The 15,467-nt window shown below is 41.6% G+C and overlaps 31 non-coding genes and 37 pseudogenes across 31 annotated transcripts; all 68 read left to right on the top strand.

Moving 5' to 3' along the window:
• Nucleotides 1-94: 94 nt before the first annotated feature.
• On the top strand, nt 95-213 carry LOC134892863 (5S ribosomal RNA; annotated as a pseudogene).
• A 107-nt stretch (nt 214-320) lies between these two features.
• Nucleotides 321-439, top strand: LOC134887712 (5S ribosomal RNA; annotated as a pseudogene).
• A 107-nt stretch (nt 440-546) lies between these two features.
• LOC135071042 (5S ribosomal RNA) lies at nt 547-665 on the top strand. The gene has a single exon (XR_010257184.1). It is a non-coding gene; the product is annotated as a 5S ribosomal RNA (ribosomal RNA).
• A 107-nt stretch (nt 666-772) lies between these two features.
• LOC134890553 (5S ribosomal RNA) lies at nt 773-891 on the top strand (annotated as a pseudogene).
• Nucleotides 892-998: 107 nt separating this feature from the next.
• LOC135071041 (5S ribosomal RNA) lies at nt 999-1,117 on the top strand. Its single transcript, XR_010257183.1, has one exon. It is a non-coding gene; the product is annotated as a 5S ribosomal RNA (ribosomal RNA).
• Nucleotides 1,118-1,224: 107 nt separating this feature from the next.
• Nucleotides 1,225-1,343, top strand: LOC134890552 (5S ribosomal RNA; annotated as a pseudogene).
• A 107-nt stretch (nt 1,344-1,450) lies between these two features.
• LOC134887711 (5S ribosomal RNA) lies at nt 1,451-1,569 on the top strand (annotated as a pseudogene).
• Nucleotides 1,570-1,676: 107 nt separating this feature from the next.
• LOC135065403 (5S ribosomal RNA) lies at nt 1,677-1,795 on the top strand. Its single transcript, XR_010251685.1, has one exon. It is a non-coding gene; the product is annotated as a 5S ribosomal RNA (ribosomal RNA).
• A 107-nt stretch (nt 1,796-1,902) lies between these two features.
• LOC134894252 (5S ribosomal RNA) lies at nt 1,903-2,021 on the top strand (annotated as a pseudogene).
• Nucleotides 2,022-2,128: 107 nt separating this feature from the next.
• LOC135071004 (5S ribosomal RNA) lies at nt 2,129-2,247 on the top strand. Its single transcript, XR_010257150.1, has one exon. It is a non-coding gene; the product is annotated as a 5S ribosomal RNA (ribosomal RNA).
• A 107-nt stretch (nt 2,248-2,354) lies between these two features.
• LOC135063370 (5S ribosomal RNA) lies at nt 2,355-2,473 on the top strand. The gene has a single exon (XR_010249703.1). It is a non-coding gene; the product is annotated as a 5S ribosomal RNA (ribosomal RNA).
• A 107-nt stretch (nt 2,474-2,580) lies between these two features.
• On the top strand, nt 2,581-2,699 carry LOC134891845 (5S ribosomal RNA; annotated as a pseudogene).
• A 107-nt stretch (nt 2,700-2,806) lies between these two features.
• On the top strand, nt 2,807-2,925 carry LOC135061498 (5S ribosomal RNA). The gene has a single exon (XR_010247876.1). It is a non-coding gene; the product is annotated as a 5S ribosomal RNA (ribosomal RNA).
• A 110-nt stretch (nt 2,926-3,035) lies between these two features.
• Nucleotides 3,036-3,154, top strand: LOC134893714 (5S ribosomal RNA; annotated as a pseudogene).
• Nucleotides 3,155-3,261: 107 nt separating this feature from the next.
• On the top strand, nt 3,262-3,380 carry LOC134893844 (5S ribosomal RNA; annotated as a pseudogene).
• Nucleotides 3,381-3,487: 107 nt separating this feature from the next.
• Nucleotides 3,488-3,606, top strand: LOC134884593 (5S ribosomal RNA). The gene has a single exon (XR_010168736.1). It is a non-coding gene; the product is annotated as a 5S ribosomal RNA (ribosomal RNA).
• A 107-nt stretch (nt 3,607-3,713) lies between these two features.
• Nucleotides 3,714-3,832, top strand: LOC134892545 (5S ribosomal RNA; annotated as a pseudogene).
• Nucleotides 3,833-3,939: 107 nt separating this feature from the next.
• On the top strand, nt 3,940-4,058 carry LOC134894344 (5S ribosomal RNA; annotated as a pseudogene).
• A 107-nt stretch (nt 4,059-4,165) lies between these two features.
• LOC134888463 (5S ribosomal RNA) lies at nt 4,166-4,284 on the top strand (annotated as a pseudogene).
• A 107-nt stretch (nt 4,285-4,391) lies between these two features.
• On the top strand, nt 4,392-4,510 carry LOC135060841 (5S ribosomal RNA). The gene has a single exon (XR_010247235.1). It is a non-coding gene; the product is annotated as a 5S ribosomal RNA (ribosomal RNA).
• Nucleotides 4,511-4,617: 107 nt separating this feature from the next.
• Nucleotides 4,618-4,736, top strand: LOC134888489 (5S ribosomal RNA; annotated as a pseudogene).
• Nucleotides 4,737-4,843: 107 nt separating this feature from the next.
• Nucleotides 4,844-4,962, top strand: LOC135060776 (5S ribosomal RNA). The gene has a single exon (XR_010247168.1). It is a non-coding gene; the product is annotated as a 5S ribosomal RNA (ribosomal RNA).
• Nucleotides 4,963-5,069: 107 nt separating this feature from the next.
• Nucleotides 5,070-5,188, top strand: LOC134900372 (5S ribosomal RNA). Its single transcript, XR_010173884.1, has one exon. It is a non-coding gene; the product is annotated as a 5S ribosomal RNA (ribosomal RNA).
• A 107-nt stretch (nt 5,189-5,295) lies between these two features.
• LOC134889638 (5S ribosomal RNA) lies at nt 5,296-5,414 on the top strand (annotated as a pseudogene).
• A 107-nt stretch (nt 5,415-5,521) lies between these two features.
• On the top strand, nt 5,522-5,640 carry LOC134900371 (5S ribosomal RNA). Its single transcript, XR_010173883.1, has one exon. It is a non-coding gene; the product is annotated as a 5S ribosomal RNA (ribosomal RNA).
• Nucleotides 5,641-5,747: 107 nt separating this feature from the next.
• Nucleotides 5,748-5,866, top strand: LOC135060531 (5S ribosomal RNA). Its single transcript, XR_010246925.1, has one exon. It is a non-coding gene; the product is annotated as a 5S ribosomal RNA (ribosomal RNA).
• A 107-nt stretch (nt 5,867-5,973) lies between these two features.
• On the top strand, nt 5,974-6,092 carry LOC134891622 (5S ribosomal RNA; annotated as a pseudogene).
• A 107-nt stretch (nt 6,093-6,199) lies between these two features.
• Nucleotides 6,200-6,318, top strand: LOC134885031 (5S ribosomal RNA). Its single transcript, XR_010169159.1, has one exon. It is a non-coding gene; the product is annotated as a 5S ribosomal RNA (ribosomal RNA).
• Nucleotides 6,319-6,427: 109 nt separating this feature from the next.
• On the top strand, nt 6,428-6,546 carry LOC134893713 (5S ribosomal RNA; annotated as a pseudogene).
• Nucleotides 6,547-6,653: 107 nt separating this feature from the next.
• Nucleotides 6,654-6,772, top strand: LOC134893843 (5S ribosomal RNA; annotated as a pseudogene).
• A 107-nt stretch (nt 6,773-6,879) lies between these two features.
• LOC134893842 (5S ribosomal RNA) lies at nt 6,880-6,998 on the top strand (annotated as a pseudogene).
• Nucleotides 6,999-7,105: 107 nt separating this feature from the next.
• Nucleotides 7,106-7,224, top strand: LOC134884592 (5S ribosomal RNA). The gene has a single exon (XR_010168735.1). It is a non-coding gene; the product is annotated as a 5S ribosomal RNA (ribosomal RNA).
• A 107-nt stretch (nt 7,225-7,331) lies between these two features.
• LOC134892544 (5S ribosomal RNA) lies at nt 7,332-7,450 on the top strand (annotated as a pseudogene).
• Nucleotides 7,451-7,557: 107 nt separating this feature from the next.
• Nucleotides 7,558-7,676, top strand: LOC134895917 (5S ribosomal RNA; annotated as a pseudogene).
• A 107-nt stretch (nt 7,677-7,783) lies between these two features.
• On the top strand, nt 7,784-7,902 carry LOC134888462 (5S ribosomal RNA; annotated as a pseudogene).
• Nucleotides 7,903-8,009: 107 nt separating this feature from the next.
• On the top strand, nt 8,010-8,128 carry LOC135060839 (5S ribosomal RNA). The gene has a single exon (XR_010247233.1). It is a non-coding gene; the product is annotated as a 5S ribosomal RNA (ribosomal RNA).
• A 107-nt stretch (nt 8,129-8,235) lies between these two features.
• Nucleotides 8,236-8,354, top strand: LOC134887414 (5S ribosomal RNA; annotated as a pseudogene).
• A 107-nt stretch (nt 8,355-8,461) lies between these two features.
• LOC135060775 (5S ribosomal RNA) lies at nt 8,462-8,580 on the top strand. The gene has a single exon (XR_010247167.1). It is a non-coding gene; the product is annotated as a 5S ribosomal RNA (ribosomal RNA).
• Nucleotides 8,581-8,687: 107 nt separating this feature from the next.
• On the top strand, nt 8,688-8,806 carry LOC134900370 (5S ribosomal RNA). The gene has a single exon (XR_010173882.1). It is a non-coding gene; the product is annotated as a 5S ribosomal RNA (ribosomal RNA).
• A 107-nt stretch (nt 8,807-8,913) lies between these two features.
• On the top strand, nt 8,914-9,032 carry LOC135071003 (5S ribosomal RNA). Its single transcript, XR_010257149.1, has one exon. It is a non-coding gene; the product is annotated as a 5S ribosomal RNA (ribosomal RNA).
• A 107-nt stretch (nt 9,033-9,139) lies between these two features.
• LOC135064020 (5S ribosomal RNA) lies at nt 9,140-9,258 on the top strand. Its single transcript, XR_010250336.1, has one exon. It is a non-coding gene; the product is annotated as a 5S ribosomal RNA (ribosomal RNA).
• A 107-nt stretch (nt 9,259-9,365) lies between these two features.
• LOC134894335 (5S ribosomal RNA) lies at nt 9,366-9,484 on the top strand (annotated as a pseudogene).
• A 107-nt stretch (nt 9,485-9,591) lies between these two features.
• On the top strand, nt 9,592-9,710 carry LOC134896421 (5S ribosomal RNA; annotated as a pseudogene).
• A 107-nt stretch (nt 9,711-9,817) lies between these two features.
• Nucleotides 9,818-9,936, top strand: LOC134888461 (5S ribosomal RNA; annotated as a pseudogene).
• Nucleotides 9,937-10,043: 107 nt separating this feature from the next.
• On the top strand, nt 10,044-10,162 carry LOC135060838 (5S ribosomal RNA). Its single transcript, XR_010247232.1, has one exon. It is a non-coding gene; the product is annotated as a 5S ribosomal RNA (ribosomal RNA).
• A 107-nt stretch (nt 10,163-10,269) lies between these two features.
• On the top strand, nt 10,270-10,388 carry LOC134888487 (5S ribosomal RNA; annotated as a pseudogene).
• A 107-nt stretch (nt 10,389-10,495) lies between these two features.
• On the top strand, nt 10,496-10,614 carry LOC135060774 (5S ribosomal RNA). The gene has a single exon (XR_010247165.1). It is a non-coding gene; the product is annotated as a 5S ribosomal RNA (ribosomal RNA).
• Nucleotides 10,615-10,721: 107 nt separating this feature from the next.
• Nucleotides 10,722-10,840, top strand: LOC134900369 (5S ribosomal RNA). The gene has a single exon (XR_010173881.1). It is a non-coding gene; the product is annotated as a 5S ribosomal RNA (ribosomal RNA).
• A 107-nt stretch (nt 10,841-10,947) lies between these two features.
• Nucleotides 10,948-11,066, top strand: LOC134889637 (5S ribosomal RNA; annotated as a pseudogene).
• Nucleotides 11,067-11,173: 107 nt separating this feature from the next.
• LOC134900368 (5S ribosomal RNA) lies at nt 11,174-11,292 on the top strand. Its single transcript, XR_010173880.1, has one exon. It is a non-coding gene; the product is annotated as a 5S ribosomal RNA (ribosomal RNA).
• Nucleotides 11,293-11,399: 107 nt separating this feature from the next.
• LOC135060530 (5S ribosomal RNA) lies at nt 11,400-11,518 on the top strand. The gene has a single exon (XR_010246924.1). It is a non-coding gene; the product is annotated as a 5S ribosomal RNA (ribosomal RNA).
• Nucleotides 11,519-11,625: 107 nt separating this feature from the next.
• Nucleotides 11,626-11,744, top strand: LOC134891620 (5S ribosomal RNA; annotated as a pseudogene).
• A 107-nt stretch (nt 11,745-11,851) lies between these two features.
• Nucleotides 11,852-11,970, top strand: LOC134885030 (5S ribosomal RNA). The gene has a single exon (XR_010169158.1). It is a non-coding gene; the product is annotated as a 5S ribosomal RNA (ribosomal RNA).
• A 109-nt stretch (nt 11,971-12,079) lies between these two features.
• LOC134893711 (5S ribosomal RNA) lies at nt 12,080-12,198 on the top strand (annotated as a pseudogene).
• Nucleotides 12,199-12,305: 107 nt separating this feature from the next.
• LOC134893841 (5S ribosomal RNA) lies at nt 12,306-12,424 on the top strand (annotated as a pseudogene).
• Nucleotides 12,425-12,531: 107 nt separating this feature from the next.
• LOC134893840 (5S ribosomal RNA) lies at nt 12,532-12,650 on the top strand (annotated as a pseudogene).
• A 107-nt stretch (nt 12,651-12,757) lies between these two features.
• Nucleotides 12,758-12,876, top strand: LOC134894343 (5S ribosomal RNA; annotated as a pseudogene).
• Nucleotides 12,877-12,983: 107 nt separating this feature from the next.
• LOC134888460 (5S ribosomal RNA) lies at nt 12,984-13,102 on the top strand (annotated as a pseudogene).
• Nucleotides 13,103-13,209: 107 nt separating this feature from the next.
• Nucleotides 13,210-13,328, top strand: LOC135060837 (5S ribosomal RNA). The gene has a single exon (XR_010247231.1). It is a non-coding gene; the product is annotated as a 5S ribosomal RNA (ribosomal RNA).
• Nucleotides 13,329-13,435: 107 nt separating this feature from the next.
• LOC134888486 (5S ribosomal RNA) lies at nt 13,436-13,554 on the top strand (annotated as a pseudogene).
• A 107-nt stretch (nt 13,555-13,661) lies between these two features.
• On the top strand, nt 13,662-13,780 carry LOC135060773 (5S ribosomal RNA). Its single transcript, XR_010247164.1, has one exon. It is a non-coding gene; the product is annotated as a 5S ribosomal RNA (ribosomal RNA).
• A 107-nt stretch (nt 13,781-13,887) lies between these two features.
• On the top strand, nt 13,888-14,006 carry LOC134900367 (5S ribosomal RNA). The gene has a single exon (XR_010173879.1). It is a non-coding gene; the product is annotated as a 5S ribosomal RNA (ribosomal RNA).
• Nucleotides 14,007-14,113: 107 nt separating this feature from the next.
• Nucleotides 14,114-14,232, top strand: LOC134889636 (5S ribosomal RNA; annotated as a pseudogene).
• A 107-nt stretch (nt 14,233-14,339) lies between these two features.
• On the top strand, nt 14,340-14,458 carry LOC134900366 (5S ribosomal RNA). The gene has a single exon (XR_010173878.1). It is a non-coding gene; the product is annotated as a 5S ribosomal RNA (ribosomal RNA).
• Nucleotides 14,459-14,565: 107 nt separating this feature from the next.
• On the top strand, nt 14,566-14,684 carry LOC135060528 (5S ribosomal RNA). The gene has a single exon (XR_010246922.1). It is a non-coding gene; the product is annotated as a 5S ribosomal RNA (ribosomal RNA).
• Nucleotides 14,685-14,791: 107 nt separating this feature from the next.
• On the top strand, nt 14,792-14,910 carry LOC134891619 (5S ribosomal RNA; annotated as a pseudogene).
• Nucleotides 14,911-15,017: 107 nt separating this feature from the next.
• Nucleotides 15,018-15,136, top strand: LOC134885029 (5S ribosomal RNA). Its single transcript, XR_010169157.1, has one exon. It is a non-coding gene; the product is annotated as a 5S ribosomal RNA (ribosomal RNA).
• Nucleotides 15,137-15,245: 109 nt separating this feature from the next.
• LOC134893710 (5S ribosomal RNA) lies at nt 15,246-15,364 on the top strand (annotated as a pseudogene).
• Nucleotides 15,365-15,467: the final 103 nt, after the last annotated feature.

The following is a 15,467-nucleotide window of genomic DNA, read 5'->3' as shown; positions in this document are numbered from 1 at the left end:
AACACCGTTCTGTTGATGCATTCCATTTTCAAACTTATTCATTTATGAACCAGTAGTTAGAAGTAGAAAAGTTCTAACAGAAACCACAAAGCTCATCTACAGCCACACCATACTGGATACGCCAAATCTCATCTGATCTTGGAAGCTAAGCAGTGTTGGGCCTGGTTAGTACTTGGATGGGAGACCACCTGAGAATTAAAGGTGCTATAGATATTTTTATACTGCCAACACCGTTCTGTTGATGCATTCCATTTTCAAACGTATTCATTTATGAACCAGTAGTTAGAAGTAGAAAAGTTCTAACAGAAACCACAAAGCTCATCTACAGCCACACCACACTGGATACGCCCAATCTCATCTGATCTTGGAAGCTATGCAGTGTTGGGCATGGTTAGTACTTGGATGGGAGACCACCTGGGAATACAAGGTGCTGTAGATATTTTTATACTGCCAACACCGTTCTGTTGATGCATTCCATTTTCAAACGTATTCATTTATGAACCAGTAGTTAGTAGTAGAAAAGTTCTAACAGAAACCACAAAGTTCATCTACAGCCACACCACACTGGATACGCCCAATCTCATCTGATCTTGGAAGCTAAGCAGTGTTGGGCCTGGTTAGTACTTGGATGGGAGACCACCTGAGAATAAAAGGTGCTATAGATATTTTTATACTGCCAACACCGTTCTGTTGATGCATTCCATTTTCAAACTTATTCATTTATGAACCAGTAGTTAGAAGTAGAAAAGTTCTAACAGAAACCGCAAAGCTCATCTACAGCCACACCACACTGGATACGCCAAATCTCATCTGATCTTGGAAGCTAAGCAGTGTTGGGCCTGGTTAGTACTTGGATGGGAGACCACCTGAGAATAAAAGGTGCTATAGATATTTTTATACTGCCAACACCGTTCTGTTGATGCATTCCATTTTCAAACGTATTCATTTATGAACCAGTAGTTAGTAGTAGAAAAGTTCTAACAGAAACCACAAAGTTCATCTACAGCCACACCACACTGGATACGCCCAATCTCATCTGATCTTGGAAGCTAAGCAGTGTTGGGCCTGGTTAGTACTTGGATGGGAGACCACCTGAGAATAAAAGGTGCTATAGATATTTTTATACTGCCAACACCGTTCTGTTGATGCATTCCATTTTCAAACTTATTCATTTATGAACCAGTAGTTAGAAGTAGAAAAGTTCTAACAGAAACCGCAAAGCTCATCTACAGCCACACCACACTGGATACGCCAAATCTCATCTGATCTTGGAAGCTAAGCAGTGTTGGGCCTGGTTAGTACTTGGATGGGAGACCACCTGAGAATAAAAGGTGCTATAGATATTTTTATACTGCCAACACCGTTCTGTTGATGCATTCCATTTTCAAACGTATTAATTTATGAACCAGTAGTTAGAAGTAGAAAAGTTCTAACAGAAACCACAAAGCTCATCTACAGCCACACCACACTGGATACGCCCAATCTCATCTGATCTTGGAAGCTATGCAGTGTTGGGCATGGTTAGTACTTGGATGGGAGACCACCTGGGAATACAAGGTGCTGTAGATATTTTTATACTGCCAACACCGTTCTGTTGATGCATTCCATTTTCAAACGTATTCATTTATGAACCAGTAGTTAGTAGTAGAAAAGTTCTAACAGAAACCACAAAGTTCATCTACAGCCACACCACACTGGATACGCCCAATCTCATCTGATCTTGGAAGCTAAGCAGTGTTGGGCCTGGTTAGTACTTGGATGGGAGACCACCTGGGGATACAAGGTGCTGTAGATATTTTTATACTGCCAACACCGTTCTGATGATGCATTCCATTTTCAAACGTTTTCGTTTATGAACCAGTAGTTAGAAGTAGAAAAGTTCTAACAGAAACGACAAATGTCATCTACAGCCACACCGCACTGGATACGCCCAATCTCATCTGATCTCGGAAGCTAAGCAGTGTTGTTTCTGGTTAGTACCTGGATGGGAGACCACCTGGGAATACAAGGTGCTGTAGATATTTTTATACTGCCAACACCGTTCTGTTGATGCATTCCATTTTCAAACGTATTCATTTATGAACCAGTAGTTAGAAGTAGAAAAGTTCTAACAGAAACTACAAAGCTCATCTACAGCCACACCACACTGGATACGCCCAATCTCATCTGATCTTGGAAGCTAAGCAATGTTGGGCCTGGTTAGTACTTGGATGGCAGACCACCTGGGAATACAAGGTGCTGTAGATATTTTTATACTGCCAACACCGTTCTGTTGATGCATTCCATTTTCAAACGTATTCATTTATGAACCAGTAGTTAGAAGTAGAAAAGTTCTAACAGAAACCACAAAGCTCATCTACAGCCACACCACACTGGATACGCCCAATCTCATCTGATCTTGGAAGCTAAGCATTGTTGGGCCTGGTTAGTACTTGGATGGGAGACCACCTGGGAATACAAGGTGCTGTAGATAGTTTTATACTGCCAACACCGTTCTGTTGATGCATTCCATTTTTAAACGTATTCATTTATGAACCAGTAGTTAGAAGTAGAAAAGTTCTAACAGAAACCACAAAGCTCATCTACAGCCACACCACGCTGGATACGCCCAATCTCATCTGATCTTGGAAGCTAAGCAGTGTTGTGCCTGGTTAGTACTTGGATGGGAGACCACCTGGGAATACAAGGTGCTCTAGATATTTTTATACTGCCAACACCGTTCTGTTGATGCATTCCATTTTCAAACGTATTCATTTATGAACCAGTAGTTAGAAGTAGAAAAGTTCTAACAGAAACCACAAAGCTCATCTACAGCCACACCACACTGGATACGCCCAATCTCATCTGATCTTGGAAGCTAAGCAGTGTTGGGCCTGGTTAGTACTTGGATGGTAGACCACCTGGGAATACAAGGTGCTGTAGATATTTTTTATACTGCCAACACCGTTCTGTTGATGCATTCCTTTTTAAAACGTATTCATTTATGAACCAGTAGTTAGAAGTAGAAAAGTTCTAATAGAAACCACACAAAGCTCATCTACAGCCACACCAGACTGGATACACCCAAACTCATCTGATCTAGGAAGCTAAGCCGTCTTGGGCCTGGTTAGTACTTTGAGGGGAGACCACCTAGGAATACAAGGTGCTGTAGATATTTTTATACTGCCAACACCGTTCTGTTGATGCATTCCATTTTCAAACGTATTCATTTATGAACCAGTAGTTAGAAGTAGAAAAGTTCTAACAGAAACCACAAAGCTCATCTACAGCCACACCAGACTGGATACGCCCAATCTCATCTGATCTTGGAAGCTAAGCAGTGTTGGGCCTGGTTAGAACTTGGATAGGAGACCACCTGGGAATACAAGGTGCTGTAGATATTTTTATACTGCCAACACCGTTCTGTTGATGCATTCCATTTTCAAACGTATTCATTTATGAACCAGTAGTTAGAAGTAGAAAAGTTCTAACAGAAACCGCAAAGCTCATCTACAGCCACACTAGACTGGATACGCCCAATCTCATCTGATCTTGGAAGCTAAGCAGTGTTGGGCCTAGTTAGTACTTGGATGGGAGACCACCTGGGAATACAAGGTGCTGTAGATATTTTTATACTGCCAACACCGTTCTGTTGATGCATTCCATTTTCAAATGTATTCATTTATGAACCAGTAGTTAGAAGTAGAAAAGTTCTAACAGAAACCACAAAGCTCATCTACAGCCACACCACACTGGATACGCCCAATATCATCTGATCTTGGAAGCTAAGCAATGTTGGGCCTGGTTAGTACTTGGATGGCAGACCACCTGGGAATACAAGGTGCTGTAGATATTTTTATACTGCCAACACCGTTCTGTTGATGCATTCCATTTTCAAACGTATTCATTTATGAACCAGTAGTTAGAAGTAGAAAAGTTCTAACAGAAACCACAAAGCTTACCTACAGCCACACCAGACTGGATACGCCCAATCTCATCTAATCTTGGAAGCTAAGCAGTGTTGGGCCTGGTTAGTACTTGGATAGGAGACCACCTGGGAATACAAGGTGCTGTAGATATTTTTATACTGCCAACACCGTTCTGTTGATGCATTCCATTTTCAAACGTATTCATTTATGAACCAGTAGTTAGAAGTAGAAAAGTTCTAACAGAAACCACAAAGCTCATCTACAGCCACACCACACTGGATATGCCCAATCTCATCTGATCTTGGAAGCTAAGCAGTGTTGGGCCTGGTTAGTACTTGGATGTGAGACCACCTGGGAATACAAGGTGTTGTAGATATTTTTATACTGCCAACACCGTTCTGTTGATGCATTCCATTTTAAAACGTATTCATTTATGAACCAGTAGTTAGAAGTAGAAAAGTTCTAACAGAAACCACAAAGCTCATCTACAGCCACACCACACTGGATACGCCCAATCTCATCTGAACTTGAAAGCTAAGCAGTGTTGGGCCTGGCTAGTACTTGGATGGGAGACCACCTGGGAATACAAGGTGCTGTAGATATTTTTATACTGCCAACACCGTTCTGTTGATGCATTCCATTTTCAAACGTATTCATTTATGAACCAGTAGTTAGAAGTAAAAAAGTTCTAACAGAAACCACAAAGCTCATCTACAGCCACACCAGACTGGATACGCCCAATCTCATCTGATCTTGGAAGCTAAGCAGTGTTGGGCATGGTTAGTACTTGGATGGGAGACCACCTGGGAATACAAGGTGCTGTAGATGTTTTTATACTGCCAACACCATTCTGTTGATGCATTCCATTTTCAAACGTATTCATTTATGAAGCAGTAGTTAGAAGTAGAAAAGTTCTAACAGAAACCACAAAGCTCATCTACAGCCACACTACACTGGATACGCCCAATCTCATCTGATCTTGGAAGCTAAGCAGTGTTGGGCCTGGTTAGTACTTGGATGGGAGACCACCTGGGAATACAAGGTGCTGTAGATATTTTTATACTGCCAACACCGTTCTGTTGATGCATTCCATTTTCAAACGTATTCATTTATGAAGCAGTAGTTAGAAGTAGAAAAGTTCTAACAGAAACCACAAAGCTCATCTACAGCCACACCACACTGGATACGCCCAATCTCATCTGATCTTGGAAGCTAAGCAGTGTTGGGCCTGGTTAGTACTTGGATGGGAGACCACCTGGGAATACAAGGTGCTGTAGATATTTTTATACTGCCAACACCGTTCTGTTGATGCATTCCATTTTAAAACGTACTCATTTATGAACCAGTAGTTAGAAGTAGAAAAGTTCTAAGAGAAACCACAAAGCTCATCTACAGCCACACCACACTGGATACGCCCAATCTCATCTGATTTTGGAAGCTAAGCAATGTTGGGCCTGGTTAGTACTTGGATGGCAGACCACCTGGGAATACAAGGTGCTGTAGATATTTTTATACTGCCAACACCGTTCTGTTGATGCATTCCATTTTCAAACTTATTCATTTATGAACCAGTAGTTAGAAGTAGAAAAGTTCTAACAGAAACCACAAAGCTCATCTACAGCCACACCACACTGGATACGCCCAATCTCATCTGATCTTGGAAGCTAAGCAGTGTTGGGCCTGGTTAGTACTTGGATGGGAGACCACCTGGGAATACAAGGTGCTGTAGATATTTTTATACTGCCAACACCGTTCTGTTGATGCATTCCATTTTAAAGCGTACTCATTTATGAACCAGTAGTTAGAAGTAGAAAAGTTCTAACAGAAACCACAAAGCTCATCTACAGCCACACCACACTGGATACGCCCAATCTCATCTGATCTTGGAAGCTAAGCAGTGTTGGGCTTGGTTAGTACTTGGATGGGAGACCACCTGAGAATACAAGGTGCTGTAGATATTTTTATACTGCCAACACCGTTCTGTTGATGCATTCCATTTTCAAACTTATTCATTTATGAACCAGTAGTTAGAAGTAGAAAAGTTCTAACAGAAACCACAAAGCTCATCTACAGCCACACCACACTGGATACGCCAAATCTCATCTGATCTTGGAAGCTAAGCAGTGTTGGGCCTGGTTAGTACTTGGATGGGAGACCACCTATGAATACAAGGTGCTATAGATATTTTTATACTGCCAACACCGTTCTGTTGATGCATTCCATTTTCAAACGTATTCATTTATGAACCAGTAGTTAGAAGTAGAAAAGTTCTAACAGAAACCACAAAGCTCATCTACAGCCACACCAGACTGGATACGCCCAATCTCATCTGATCTTGGAAGCTAAGCAGTGTTGGGCCTGGTTAGTACTTGGATGGTAGACCACCTGGGAATACAAGGTGCTGTAGATATTTTTATACTGCCAACACCGTTCTGTTGATGCATTCCTTTTTAAAACGTATTCATTTATGAACCAGTAGTTAGAAGTAGAAAAGTTCTAATAGAAACCACAGAAAGCTCATCTACAGCCACACCAGACTGGATACACCCAAACTCATCTGATCTAGGAAGCTAAGCCGTCTTGGGCCTGGTTAGTACTTTGAGGGGAGACCACCTAGGAATACAAGGTGCTGTAGATATTTTTATACTGCCAACACCGTTCTGTTGATGCATTCCATTTTCAAACGTATTCATTTATGAACCAGTAGTTAGAAGTAGAAAAGTTCTAACAGAAACCACAAAGCTCATCTACAGCCACACCAGACTGGATACGCCCAATCTCATCTGATCTTGGAAGCTAAGCAGTGTTGGGCCTGGTTAGAACTTGGATAGGAGACCACCTGGGAATACAAGGTGCTGTAGATATTTTTATACTGCCAACACCGTTCTGTTGATGCATTCCATTTTCAAACGTATTCATTTATGAACCAGTAGTTAGAAATAGAAAAGTTCTAACAGAAACCACAAAGCTCATCTACAGCCACACCAGACTGGATACGCCCAATCTCATCTGATCTTGGAAGCTAAGCAGTGTTGGGCCTGGTTAGAACTTGGATAGGAGACCACCTGGGAATACAAGGTGCTGTAGATATTTTTATACTGCCAACACCGTTCTGTTGATGCATTCCATTTTCAAACGTATTCATTTATGAACCAGTAGTTAGAAGTAGAAAAGTTCTAACAGAAACCGCAAAGCTCATCTACAGCCACACTAGACTGGATACGCCCAATCTCATCTGATCTTGGAAGCTAAGCAGTGTTGGGCCTAGTTAGTACTTGGATGGGAGACCACCTGGGAATACAAGGTGCTGTAGATATTTTTATACTGCCAACACCGTTCTGTTGATGCATTCCATTTTCAAATGTATTCATTTATGAACCAGTAGTTAGAAGTAGAAAAGTTCTAACAGAAACCACAAAGCTCATCTACAGCCACACCACACTGGATACGCCCAATATCATCTGATCTTGGAAGCTAAGCAATGTTGGGCCTGGTTAGTACTTGGATGGCAGACCACCTGGGAATACAAGGTGCTGTAGATATTTTTATACTGCCAACACCGTTCTGTTGATGCATTCCATTTTCAAACGTATTCATTTATGAACCAGTAGTTAGAAGTAGAAAAGTTCTAACAGAAACCACAAAGCTTACCTACAGCCACACCAGACTGGATACGCCCAATCTCATCTAATCTTGGAAGCTAAGCAGTGTTGGGCTTGGTTAGTACTTGGATAGGAGACCACCTGGGAATATAAGGTGCTGTAGATATTTTTATACTGCCAACACCGTTCTGTTGATGCATTCCATTTTCAAACGTATTCATTTATGAACCAGTAGTTAGAAGTAGAAAAGTTCTAACAGAAACCACAAAGCTCATCTACAGCCACACCACACTGGATATGCCCAATCTCATCTGATCTTGGAAGCTAAGCAGTGTTGGGCCTGGTTAGTACTTGGATGTGAGACCACCTGGGAATACAAGGTGTTGTAGATATTTTTATACTGCCAACACCGTTCTGTTGATGCATTCCATTTTAAAACGTATTCATTTATGAACCAGTAGTTAGAAGTAGAAAAGTTCTAACAGAAACCACAAAGCTCATCTACAGCCACACCACACTGGATACGCCCAATCTCATCTGAACTTGAAAGCTAAGCAGTGTTGGGCCTGGCTAGTACTTGGATGGGAGACCACCTGGGAATACAAGGTGCTGTAGATATTTTTATACTGCCAACACCGTTCTGTTGATGCATTCCATTTTCAAACGTATTCATTTATGAACCAGTAGTTAGAAGTAAAAAAGTTCTAACAGAAACCACAAAGCTCATCTACAGCCACACCAGACTGGATACGCCCAATCTCATCTGATCTTGGAAGCTAAGCAGTGTTGGGCATGGTTAGTACTTGGATGGGAGACCACCTGGGAATACAAGGTGCTGTAGATATTTTTATACTGCCAACACCATTCTGTTGATGCATTCCATTTTCAAACGTATTCATTTATGAAGCAGTAGTTAGAAGTAGAAAAGTTCTAACAGAAACCACAAAGCTCATCTACAGCCACACTACACTGGATACGCCCAATCTCATCTGATCTTGGAAGCTAAGCAGTGTTGGGCCTGGTTAGTACTTGGATGGGAGACCACCTGGGAATACAAGGTGCTGTAGATATTTTTATACTGCCAACACCGTTCTGTTGATGCATTCCATTTTCAAACGTATTCATTTATGAAGCAGTAGTTAGAAGTAGAAAAGTTCTAACAGAAACCACAAAGCTCATCTACAGCCACACCACACTGGATACGCCCAATCTCATCTGATCTTGGAAGCTAAGCAGTGTTGGGCCTGGTTAGTACTTGGATGGGAGACCACCTGGGAATACAAGGTGCTGTAGATATTTTTATACTGCCAACACCGTTCTGTTGATGCATTCCATTTTAAAACGTACTCATTTATGAACCAGTAGTTAGAAGTAGAAAAGTTCTAAGAGAAACCACAAAGCTCATCTACAGCCACACCACACTGGATACGCCCAATCTCATCTGATCTTGGAAGCTAAGCAATGTTGGGCCTGGTTAGTACTTGGATGGCAGACCACCTGGGAATACAAGGTGCTGTAGATATTTTTATACTGCCAACACCGTTCTGTTGATGCATTCCATTTTCAAACTTATTCATTTATGAACCAGTAGTTAGAAGTAGAAAAGTTCTAACAGAAACCACAAAGCTCATCTACAGCCACACCACAGTGGATACGCCCAATCTCATCTGATCTTGGAAGCTAAGCAGTGTTGGGCCTGGTTAGTACTTGGATGGGAGACCACCTGGGAATACAAGGTGCTGTAGATATTTTTATACTGCCAACACCGTTCTGTTGATGCATTCCATTTTAAAGCGTACTCATTTATGAACCAGTAGTTAGAAGTAGAAAAGTTCTAACAGAAACCACAAAGCTCATCTACAGCCACACCACACTGGATACGCCCAATATCATCTGATCTTGGAAGCTAAGCAATGTTGGGCCTGGTTAGTACTTGGATGGCAGACCACCTGGGAATACAAGGTGCTGTAGAAATTTTTATACTGCCAACACCGTTCTGTTGATGCATTCCATTTTCAAACGTATTCATTTATGAACCAGTAGTTAGAAGTAGAAAAGTTCTAACAGAAACCACAAAGCTTACCTACAGCCACACCAGACTGGATACGCCCAATCTCATCTAATCTTGGAAGCTAAGCAGTGTTGTGCCTGGTTAGTACTTGGATAGGAGACCACCTGGGAATACAAGGTGCTGTAGATATTTTTATACTGCCAACACCGTTCTGTTGATGCATTCCATTTTCAAACGTATTCATTTATGAACCAGTAGTTAGAAGTAGAAAAGTTCTAACAGAAACCACAAAGCTCATCTACAGCCACACCACACTGGATATGCCCAATCTCATCTGATCTTGGAAGCTAAGCAGTGTTGGGCCTGGTTAGTACTTGGATGTGAGACCACCTGGGAATACAAGGTGTTGTAGATATTTTTATACTGCCAACACCGTTCTGTTGATGCATTCCATTTTAAAACGTATTCATTTATGAACCAGTAGTTAGAAGTAGAAAAGTTCTAACAGAAACCACAAAGCTCATCTACAGCCACACCACACTGGATACGCCCAATCTCATCTGAACTTGAAAGCTAAGCAGTGTTGGGCCTGGCTAGTACTTGGATGGGAGACCACCTGGGAATACAAGGTGCTGTAGATATTTTTATACTGCCAACACCGTTCTGTTGATGCATTCCATTTTCAAACGTATTCATTTATGAACCAGTAGTTAGAAGTAAAAAAGTTCTAACAGAAACCACAAAGCTCATCTACAGCCACACCAGACTGGATACGCCCAATCTCATCTGATCTTGGAAGCTAAGCAGTGTTGGGCATGGTTAGTACTTGGATGGGAGACCACCTGGGAATACAAGGTGCTGTAGATGTTTTTATACTGCCAACACCATTCTGTTGATGCATTCCATTTTCAAACGTATTCATTTATGAAGCAGTAGTTAGAAGTAGAAAAGTTCTAACAGAAACCACAAAGCTCATCTACAGCCACACTACACTGGATACGCCCAATCTCATCTGATCTTGGAAGCTAAGCAGTGTTGGGCCTGGTTAGTACTTGGATGGGAGACCACCTGGGAATACAAGGTGCTGTAGATATTTTTATACTGCCAACACCGTTCTGTTGATGCATTCCATTTTCAAACGTATTCATTTATGAAGCAGTAGTTAGAAGTAGAAAAGTTCTAACAGAAACCACAAAGCTCATCTACAGCCACACCACACTGGATACGCCCAATCTCATCTGATCTTGGAAGCTAAGCAGTGTTGGGCCTGGTTAGTACTTGGATGGGAGACCACCTGGGAATACAAGGTGCTGTAGATATTTTTATACTGCCAACACCGTTCTGTTGATGCATTCCATTTTAAAACGTACTCATTTATGAACCAGTAGTTAGAAGTAGAAAAGTTCTAAGAGAAACCACAAAGCTCATCTACAGCCACACCACACTGGATACGCCCAATCTCATCTGATTTTGGAAGCTAAGCAATGTTGGGCCTGGTTAGTACTTGGATGGCAGACCACCTGGGAATACAAGGTGCTGTAGATATTTTTATACTGCCAACACCGTTCTGTTGATGCATTCCATTTTCAAACTTATTCATTTATGAACCAGTAGTTAGAAGTAGAAAAGTTCTAACAGAAACCACAAAGCTCATCTACAGCCACACCACACTGGATACGCCCAATCTCATCTGATCTTGGAAGCTAAGCAGTGTTGGGCCTGGTTAGTACTTGGATGGGAGACCACCTGGGAATACAAGGTGCTGTAGATATTTTTATACTGCCAACACCGTTCTGTTGATGCATTCCATTTTAAAGCGTACTCATTTATGAACCAGTAGTTAGAAGTAGAAAAGTTCTAACAGAAACCACAAAGCTCATCTACAGCCACACCACACTGGATACGCCCAATCTCATCTGATCTTGGAAGCTAAGCAGTGTTGGGCTTGGTTAGTACTTGGATGGGAGACCACCTGAGAATACAAGGTGCTGTAGATATTTTTATACTGCCAACACCGTTCTGTTGATGCATTCCATTTTCAAACTTATTCATTTATGAACCAGTAGTTAGAAGTAGAAAAGTTCTAACAGAAACCACAAAGCTCATCTACAGCCACACCACACTGGATACGCCAAATCTCATCTGATCTTGGAAGCTAAGCAGTGTTGGGCCTGGTTAGTACTTGGATGGGAGACCACCTATGAATACAAGGTGCTATAGATATTTTTATACTGCCAACACCGTTCTGTTGATGCATTCCATTTTCAAACGTATTCATTTATGAACCAGTAGTTAGAAGTAGAAAAGTTCTAACAGAAACCACAAAGCTCATCTACAGCCACACCAGACTGGATACGCCCAATCTCATCTGATCTTGGAAGCTAAGCAGTGTTGGGCCTGGTTAGTACTTGGATGGTAGACCACCTGGGAATACAAGGTGCTGTAGATATTTTTATACTGCCAACACCGTTCTGTTGATGCATTCCTTTTTAAAACGTATTCATTTATGAACCAGTAGTTAGAAGTAGAAAAGTTCTAATAGAAACCACAGAAAGCTCATCTACAGCCACACCAGACTGGATACACCCAAACTCATCTGATCTAGGAAGCTAAGCCGTCTTGGGCCTGGTTAGTACTTTGAGGGGAGACCACCTAGGAATACAAGGTGCTGTAGATATTTTTATACTGCCAACACCGTTCTGTTGATGCATTCCATTTTCAAACGTATTCATTTATGAACCAGTAGTTAGAAGTAGAAAAGTTCTAACAGAAACCACAAAGCTCATCTACAGCCACACCAGACTGGATACGCCCAATCTCATCTGATCTTGGAAGCTAAGCAGTGTTGGGCCTGGTTAGAACTTGGATAGGAGACCACCTGGGAATACAAGGTGCTGTAGATATTTTTATACTGCCAACACCGTTCTGTTGATGCATTCCATTTTCAAACGTATTCATTTATGAACCAGTAGTTAGAAATAGAAAAGTTCTAACAGAAACCACAAAGCTCATCTACAGCCACACCAGACTGGATACGCCCAATCTCATCTGATCTTGGAAGCTAAGCAGTGTTGGGCCTGGTTAGAACTTGGATAGGAGACCACCTGGGAATACAAGGTGCTGTAGATATTTTTATACTGCCAACACCGTTCTGTTGATGCATTCCATTTTCAAACGTATTCATTTATGAACCAGTAGTTAGAAGTAGAAAAGTTCTAACAGAAACCACAAAGCTTACCTACAGCCACACCAGACTGGATACGCCCAATCTCATCTAATCTTGGAAGCTAAGCAGTGTTGGGCCTGGTTAGTACTTGGATAGGAGACCACCTGGGAATACAAGGTGCTGTAGATATTTTTATACTGCCAACACCGTTCTGTTGATGCATTCCATTTTCAAACGTATTCATTTATGAACCAGTAGTTAGAAGTAGAAAAGTTCTAACAGAAACCACAAAGCTCATCTACAGCCACACCACACTGGATATGCCCAATCTCATCTGATCTTGGAAGCTAAGCAGTGTTGGGCCTGGTTAGTACTTGGATGTGAGACCACCTGGGAATACAAGGTGTTGTAGATATTTTTATACTGCCAACACCGTTCTGTTGATGCATTCCATTTTAAAACGTATTCATTTATGAACCAGTAGTTAGAAGTAGAAAAGTTCTAACAGAAACCACAAAGCTCATCTACAGCCACACCACACTGGATACGCCCAATCTCATCTGAACTTGAAAGCTAAGCAGTGTTGGGCCTGGCTAGTACTTGGATGGGAGACCACCTGGGAATACAAGGTGCTGTAGATATTTTTATACTGCCAACACCGTTCTGTTGATGCATTCCATTTTCAAACGTATTCATTTATGAACCAGTAGTTAGAAGTAAAAAAGTTCTAACAGAAACCACAAAGCTCATCTACAGCCACACCAGACTGGATACGCCCAATCTCATCTGATCTTGGAAGCTAAGCAGTGTTGGGCATGGTTAGTACTTGGATGGGAGACCACCTGGGAATACAAGGTGCTGTAGATGTTTTTATACTGCCAACACCATTCTGTTGATGCATTCCATTTTCAAACGTATTCATTTATGAAGCAGTAGTTAGAAGTAGAAAAGTTCTAACAGAAACCACAAAGCTCATCTACAGCCACACTACACTGGATACGCCCAATCTCATCTGATCTTGGAAGCTAAGCAGTGTTGGGCCTGGTTAGTACTTGGATGGGAGACCACCTGGGAATACAAGGTGCTGTAGATATTTTTATACTGCCAACACCGTTCTGTTGATGCATTCCATTTTCAAACGTATTCATTTATGAAGCAGTAGTTAGAAGTAGAAAAGTTCTAACAGAAACCACAAAGCTCATCTACAGCCACACCACACTGGATACGCCCAATCTCATCTGATCTTGGAAGCTAAGCAGTGTTGGGCCTGGTTAGTACTTGGATGGGAGACCACCTGGGAATACAAGGTGCTGTAGATATTTTTATACTGCCAACACCGTTCTGTTGATGCATTCCATTTTAAAACGTACTCATTTATGAACCAGTAGTTAGAAGTAGAAAAGTTCTAAGAGAAACCACAAAGCTCATCTACAGCCACACCACACTGGATACGCCCAATCTCATCTGATTTTGGAAGCTAAGCAATGTTGGGCCTGGTTAGTACTTGGATGGCAGACCACCTGGGAATACAAGGTGCTGTAGATATTTTTATACTGCCAACACCGTTCTGTTGATGCATTCCATTTTCAAACTTATTCATTTATGAACCAGTAGTTAGAAGTAGAAAAGTTCTAACAGAAACCACAAAGCTCATCTACAGCCACACCACACTGGATACGCCCAATCTCATCTGATCTTGGAAGCTAAGCAGTGTTGGGCCTGGTTAGTACTTGGATGGGAGACCACCTGGGAATACAAGGTGCTGTAGATATTTTTATACTGCCAACACCGTTCTGTTGATGCATTCCATTTTAAAGCGTACTCATTTATGAACCAGTAGTTAGAAGTAGAAAAGTTCTAACAGAAACCACAAAGCTCATCTACAGCCACACCACACTGGATACGCCCAATCTCATCTGATCTTGGAAGCTAAGCAGTGTTGGGCTTGGTTAGTACTTGGATGGGAGACCACCTGAGAATACAAGGTGCTGTAGATATTTTTATACTGCCAACACCGTTCTGTTGATGCATTCCATTTTCAAACTTATTCATTTATGAACCAGTAGTTAGAAGTAGAAAAGTTCTAACAGAAACCACAAAGCTCATCTACAGCCACACCACACTGGATACGCCAAATCTCATCTGATCTTGGAAGCTAAGCAGTGTTGGGCCTGGTTAGTACTTGGATGGGAGACCACCTATGAATACAAGGTGCTATAGATATTTTTATACTGCCAACACCGTTCTGTTGATGCATTCCATTTTCAAACGTATTCATTTATGAACCAGTAGTTAGAAGTAGAAAAGTTCTAACAGAAACCACAAAGCTCATCTACAGCCACACCAGACTGGATACGCCCAATCTCATCTGATCTTGGAAGCTAAGCAGTGTTGGGCCTGGTTAGTACTTGGATGGTAGACCACCTGGGAATACAAGGTGCTGTAGATATTTTTATACTGCCAACACCGTTCTGTTGATGCATTCCTTTTTAAAACGTATTCATTTATGAACCAGTAGTTAGAAGTAGAAAAGTTCTAATAGAAACCACAGAAAGCTCATCTACAGCCACACCAGACTGGATACACCCAAACTCATCTGATCTAGGAAGCTAAGCCGTCTTGGGCCTGGTTAGTACTTTGAGGGGAGACCACCTAGGAATACAAGGTGCTGTAGATATTTTTATACTGCCAACACCGTTCTGTTGATGCATTCCATTTTCAAACGTATTCATTTATGAACCAGTAGTTAGAAGTAGAAAAGTTCTAACAGAAACCACAAA

This window comes from Pseudophryne corroboree, chromosome 3 (assembly GCF_028390025.1).
Source record: "Pseudophryne corroboree isolate aPseCor3 chromosome 3, aPseCor3.hap2, whole genome shotgun sequence".
Taxonomy (NCBI): Eukaryota; Metazoa; Chordata; class Amphibia; order Anura; family Myobatrachidae; genus Pseudophryne; species Pseudophryne corroboree.
This window is presented reverse-complemented; position numbering and strand designations above follow the sequence as displayed.